Source organism: Genypterus blacodes, unplaced genomic scaffold (assembly GCF_046128005.1).
Source record: "Genypterus blacodes isolate CSIRO-AG114 ecotype Tasmania unplaced genomic scaffold, CSIRO-AGI_Gbla_v1 ptg000017l_1, whole genome shotgun sequence".
NCBI lineage: Eukaryota > Metazoa > Chordata > Actinopteri > Ophidiiformes > Ophidiidae > Genypterus > Genypterus blacodes.
This window is the reverse complement of record NW_027466831.1, coordinates 459,321-465,649: the sequence shown is the minus strand read 5'-3', so window position 1 is coordinate 465,649 and position 6,329 is coordinate 459,321.

Here is a 6,329-nt window from a genome sequence, read left to right as displayed (position 1 = left end):
ATGTGGAACTCTCCTTTGTTGCGCCCTGAAGCTCCACAGGAGCCTGTGTGCACGTAATACAGGTGAGGAGTCGGAAGAAAAAAGTCAAGTTCTTTTTTATATACACATGCGATTGGACGTGAAGGTTAAATGACTGAGATGTTCTTTGTTGTGGATCACGGCTAGATTTCACTATTGTTTGTCATCACATAGTGGATGTATTGTGCTGTCCTTTGTTATGAGTTTGAGTTTTGAATGCAACACACACATACACACACACACACACACACACACACACATGCACACACACACGCGCACACACACACACACACACACACACACACACACACACACACACACACACACACCAAAGGTATCTTTCAGATGCATGTGTTTCCCAAGTATTTGTTGAGTATTTATCGTTTCATTCAAAGATGATTGTTGCCTGTTAACTCTAAATCAATCCAAATTTACAAATTTGAGATTAAACATTGGAGAAGGCAATTATTCTCAGATCTAAAATATGTAAGATTGTGGCATTATCACAAATTAAAATGATAAATAGTTGGACACTTGCTCTTTTATCCATTATAACGGAGCAAGTGTCCATTATCCATCCTTGTAACTTAGAAATAAAAGTTTTCTGTCACTTCTCATTGTTTTATCAATATTTGCGCCTTTTGAGAGTTTGTGTGTCCCATTTACACCACAGTGGAAAAGCAGGATATATTCTCAGCACAGCAAATCCAGCTGGTAGTATACAAGCACCTTGCTGCATTAATACCCAGGCTTTTGCTCCCATACAAGACGGATATCCAGCCAGTGATCAGAATCATTTCTATCCGGAAACAATGTGACATTTGCTGTTTTCAATCTTTGGCAAGTAGTTTTGTCTTTTATGTATTCAGCCGGTGATACTGAGACTCAACATAACAAGCCTTTTTAAACATCTGTTGTTTTCCATTTGTCTGAAACACATGCACTATCTGCTCTCATCTCATCCACAAGTCTCTGCCGCTACATCCCCAATGTTCTTGTTCCCTGAGCCATCTGGCAGTGGTGCAGTGCGGCCTCCAGGGACTCCATGTCCACCCTGAATCATAGCTCATCCCCCCCAAAAAGGTTAATAACCCAATAAAAAGTCAAGGGCACCTGTTTGAGCAGTGCTACAGCTGAATGCTGGGCAGCAACAGCAAAAGAAACTGCCAGAGCACAGAATAAAATTTTGATTCAAGTAAACAAAGGTGCTCACGCTCTTCAGGCTCTGGAAGGACTGACAGTAAGAGCAGTGGGGCAGATGAAGCAGAGAGGGGTTGAAGCTTTTGGCTTTTATATAAGATTGTGGGGTCAGAAAGCAAGAGGATTGTTTGTGTCTTCCATTATGATATTGTCTCAAAGTATTTGATGGCCTAGAGAGACAGAGTATGCTGCAAAAATGAAAAATAAAACAGTGTTGCATACAACACTATCAAAACAAAAATGAGCCTCTAACCCTCTTGTGCTCTGTCTGAGTCTTATACTGGAACACATGCAGACCTTCTGTGGTCTTGTGCATGCTATTACATCACTTTTCATTTCATCATCCTTATCTCTATAAAAAAAGAAAGAGAAGCAGTGGATCTTACATTTAGGGCAAGCTGGTATTAATAATAATGGTTTTCTTCATGATAAGGTTTCCTCATATTATAAGTAATCTGGGGATGGAAATGATTCATCTGTGATACTGTAGAATCAGTGAGTCGTGCTAATTAGCAATTACACCCACAATCACCCATGTTAATTCAGTTAGGAGGAGGTCAGGCAATTCATTCTCATTTTCAAAAACAGGGACTGACATTGAATTAATGCACCTAAAATAAGTGGTATTTAAAAACCTCCAAGAGTGAATCACCCTCTCAAAGTAACAGTGGCCCTCCACACACACACACACACACACACACACACACACACACACACACACACTGTGGGGAGGATCGTGTCTTTTAAGCCAACACCCTTCTCCAGCTGAATTCCCTGATTAGCTCCATCTCTCAGACAGAGTGTGTTGCTCATCACTGGGAAATCAGCTGGTATGTTTTGGTTCGACAAGAAAACCTGCAGCCTTTCAAGCTCTCCGCCTCACAGTTAGAGACCCAGGCCTTAAACCAAGTCTTAACCCTTAATTAAATTATGTGGACTGGTAGGTTCCCTTCAAGTGTGTCCCCACAATGTGTGGGTGTGTTGAAAGCTGTTTGTCCTGACATTGATCATGACTTCCTAATACAGATATTTGGTTTTGTACATGTAGCTTCATGGAGTTCAGAGCTTTAAATAATTGCATTACTAAATTATAGTAATTATTATAGTAGTTATTTATATATAAATAACTAAATTAGTTTGTGGCCAATGGGAGACGAGGCCACACAAACATGGAATGATCCCTTCAGGTAAATGCAATAAAATATTCCACAGAATAGTTCCCAAAAAGCAGGCCAGTGGTGAGTATACAGCAGCATTATGAGCAACTCTCATGGTGAACAATCCAAAGCTCCGGGCAACAGCAGCCTTTTAATGCAACATCTGTATGCAGGAGAGGTTCACTAGGTGGGGGGATGAAATATTCATCAGTTGCTGTCTTTTGACAATGAAGCTACATGACAATAGTTTCACTATCAAAAGTCTGAGGGGCTCAGACCCAAAAGGGATCTCAGCTTACATAATTTTCGGATTTTCATTCAGCACTCGAGTCCAAGAGCAAGCAAACATTTAGCACAATTAACTGAGAGGTTAGCAAATCACTATGATAAAAGCTTTGCCCATGAAAAAGGCTCACCTGAGAGGGAAAAAGTATGTTGTATGTAAACATGTGGAGTGCACCCTATGAATATTTAACTCACAAGCAATGTACCTCAGAAGATAAAAATAATGCATCCTTCTAGTGCGGACCTCTTTAGGAAATCAGGCTAAAAGCTATTCTGTGTTATCAGATTTTCTATGAAGCCGGGCATTTCTTTTGAATTGCCTCATCTTTTATTCAAATGTCAGGATGCGGCTGGCTGATGGTGTTAGATGATGATTATGGCTTTCACAGCTTGCTAACATCAGGTGCAGGACTTAGACAAGAGCACTGTATTTGATTTGATTTCATCATGACAGGCCACTGTACAAAACATTATGGCATATTATATATGGTAACATGCAGTGCTTTGTCCTGTCAATGGACACACTATACCATATAAGGCACATTGTTTCCTAACATAATATACATAAACTTCTGCTTTAGGAATATTCATCTTCACCAAGAATTAAAGGTGTTCCATGATGCCTCGGTTCCCTATTTTAAAGATCAAATTAATGCAGTTGGCACTCTGATATTTCTGCCTAATTGGTTATTAAACATAAGCTTTATAACTTCAGATATAAAAGTCAGAGAGATATAGATGACACTTTCAGTTGAAGCTGATAACTCTACCATGAAGTGCAATAGCTGGAATCACTGAGAGTCATAACCTTTCCATAGTTAACAGTTACTTGGGAGATATTTTTCTCAATTACACCAGCACAGCCTGGGGAAGTTACACATGGTGAGACGAGGTTCCAAATCTATTCATTAGGGAAAAGGAGCAGTAATTGATTTATACAGATAAGAGCTTTCAAATGAATAAGGTTGCCAGTTTATTCCACACATTTATGAGATAATTTCATAGCAGAATGATGTTTCCATGATAACAGAAGATTATTGGGCTATGAAAGATAGAGTTTGATTGAAAGATAGTGCTTTTGTATATATTTGTCCTCTTTTGGTAAGAAAGTACTGTTATTGTATGTTGCTGTGTTTGCTTTATCGTCAGATACATCTATAACTCAGCTCTGTGTTGATTGTCGATTGTGTCATTTGTTTTATTCTCTGAGCATAAGCCTTTCTCAAATAACCATGTTGGTCTTACTTAACCATGTTAGACTTGGATTACTTGTCTTCTACCTAGATTCCCCCGCGATTTGTCACTCAGGTGTTTTCAGTTGCAGCTCCTCTGCAAACCACTAGATGCTCTCCATTTTCAGTAGTTCAATTCATTTCTAATATGTGTCTTGTTGGTGATTTTAAGAATGGTTGCTGCTTAAAAAGAGGAGGTACAGGATGTTACCTGTGATGGCTTCTATCCTCTTTCAAGACATGGAATGAAATGAGTGAGCATTGATCTCGCCGTGGATTGTATAAATTGTATTCCCATGCAGCAAAAGCAGGAAAGCCAGCAGTACTTTCAACTGTCTGTTCTGTCAAGATGCTATAAGTTCCCACTTGGTCATAACTGTATTTCCATTGATTGCTTCATCTGAGAGATTTGCCTCGAAATGAAAAAGTAATAAGACATCTCACTAGATGGAATTTTTGAATGAGTGGAGAAAATTACATTGTTGGCATTATTCTTACTCCCATTGCAATTCAGCTGTGCAGTAGGCAAGTGTGTTCTGCAATGCTCAAGTAAATTGCTTTCAAAATGTCATTAATGCAAAGGTGTGTTGGAGGAAAAAATATTTCAGTCTTAATAATCTATCTTAATACTGTATATTTAAATATCAATAGCACATAAAACAAGTAGTTATCTTTGCAAACCAATACGTATGGACGTTGCTCATGAAAATGACAGCTTGTACTGTTGTGATTTAGTTCACTATGAGAAAAGTTCTATTACATTTTCTGATACAAAGAAAAACCCATTAAAAAGGTCCAGCTGACCTGGATTGGCAGTCGTGATGCAAACACTGCCTATTGTCTTGCAATTTCACATCACGTAAACAGTTCCAATTCAAGCACTATTTACTGGGTGCCTGCTACTGTGGTTAGTCTGAAACAACCATGATGGCTCTTTGTCTGCAATTCACAAATAGTGACAAGCATACAACAGATTGTTTAATTAGGATGACTGTCAGGAGCAGATCCTAAGTAGTTTAAATAGAGTGTGAAAACAAATGGGTCCGCTCGGCAGCAGATTGAAATTTAATTAGATGTTTATTGAAGAGGCCAATAGATCATGAGACGCTTTCTGGTTTGCAAATAAAGTATACAGGGTTGATATGGTGGAGAAGGAGGGGTCAATATTACATTTAAGTTTACATTTAGCAACATCTTAGCCCTAATCTCAAGTACGGCTACAAAACATTTCTTTTTAACAGACACACTGTAGATTCACCCCAGGTGAATGTTGGTGTTTGTGTAATGAAGCCCTTTCAGTTCATGTAGTCATAGTAACAGTGTGATAATTCGACTGAAAAGGATCCCATGAAGGTGGTGTGACAGGTCAGATAATGGCTTTCTTTTCATACAGGACATGTCATAAGGCAACTCATTTGCACCAGTGAAGGTGAGGAGCTGAAGTAAGCAGAGATGAGCAATATGGTGAGTGACGCTAGCAATCCAGAGACTTGCTGTCATCTTTTGTATCAGCTTTCACCACATTTTGCACCATCTGCTCTCCATCTGATGAGGTCAGGTCAGCAGTGAAGTCACTTTAGTTGGCATTGGCTCACAGAGACCTTTCCTAACAAATCCCTCTGATTCATGCTGTGTATGTCATTACAGTACATTACATTCACACAACACAGCATTCTTCCTAACTGTGATTAAAGGCAAAAATATGATTAAGCCATAAAAATGCATGAGGCAAGATCATTGCGGAAATGCATGCAGTGGTGTCTTGCTGTGATTTGTACATACCTGAATAAATTGAAAGGCACTTGCATAATCTATGTCTATTTGTTGGGCTGAGCAAACTTTGATTTGTGCCGATTTCAATTCCATCAAAGTTTTAAATGCAAGTCAACAATAATGTATGACCCTGACCAGCATCTGTCATGCAGAAGAGCCTGTATCAAAGCTTCTCCTCCCTCTAACTCCCACTACAGCCACATGAAGTCAGGAAGTTCACTCTGTTCCAGTAAAACATGTAAGACAGTAAAGCAAGTTCTAAGAACTAAAGATTTCCTCTACTATTATTGGGCCCCCTCAGGACCACCCCTTACCACCAATCCTCTCTCTATATCCTCATCCAAAAAGATTAGGTTACCAGAGGCAACGATTGCTTGCATCACCTTCGCTTTCTAGTGGGCCGGGCAAAAGTAACACCTGAAGATGTGGCTCCAATGTGCAACATGATGACGTGAAGCAGAATCATCCCTGTATGTGTTACGTTCATTATTGGGAACTGTTTGTCCATACAACTCTTTTTGTTTTGTCCCTATGTTGGCAACGGTGAAGTAACACCTAAATATCAAAATAAAGATGCAGCTTGTGCAGCACTAGTGAACATCGTTTAACTTATATTGTGTCCCTACACGTCCTAAAAAGACACTTTACACATCTTTAGAAATAT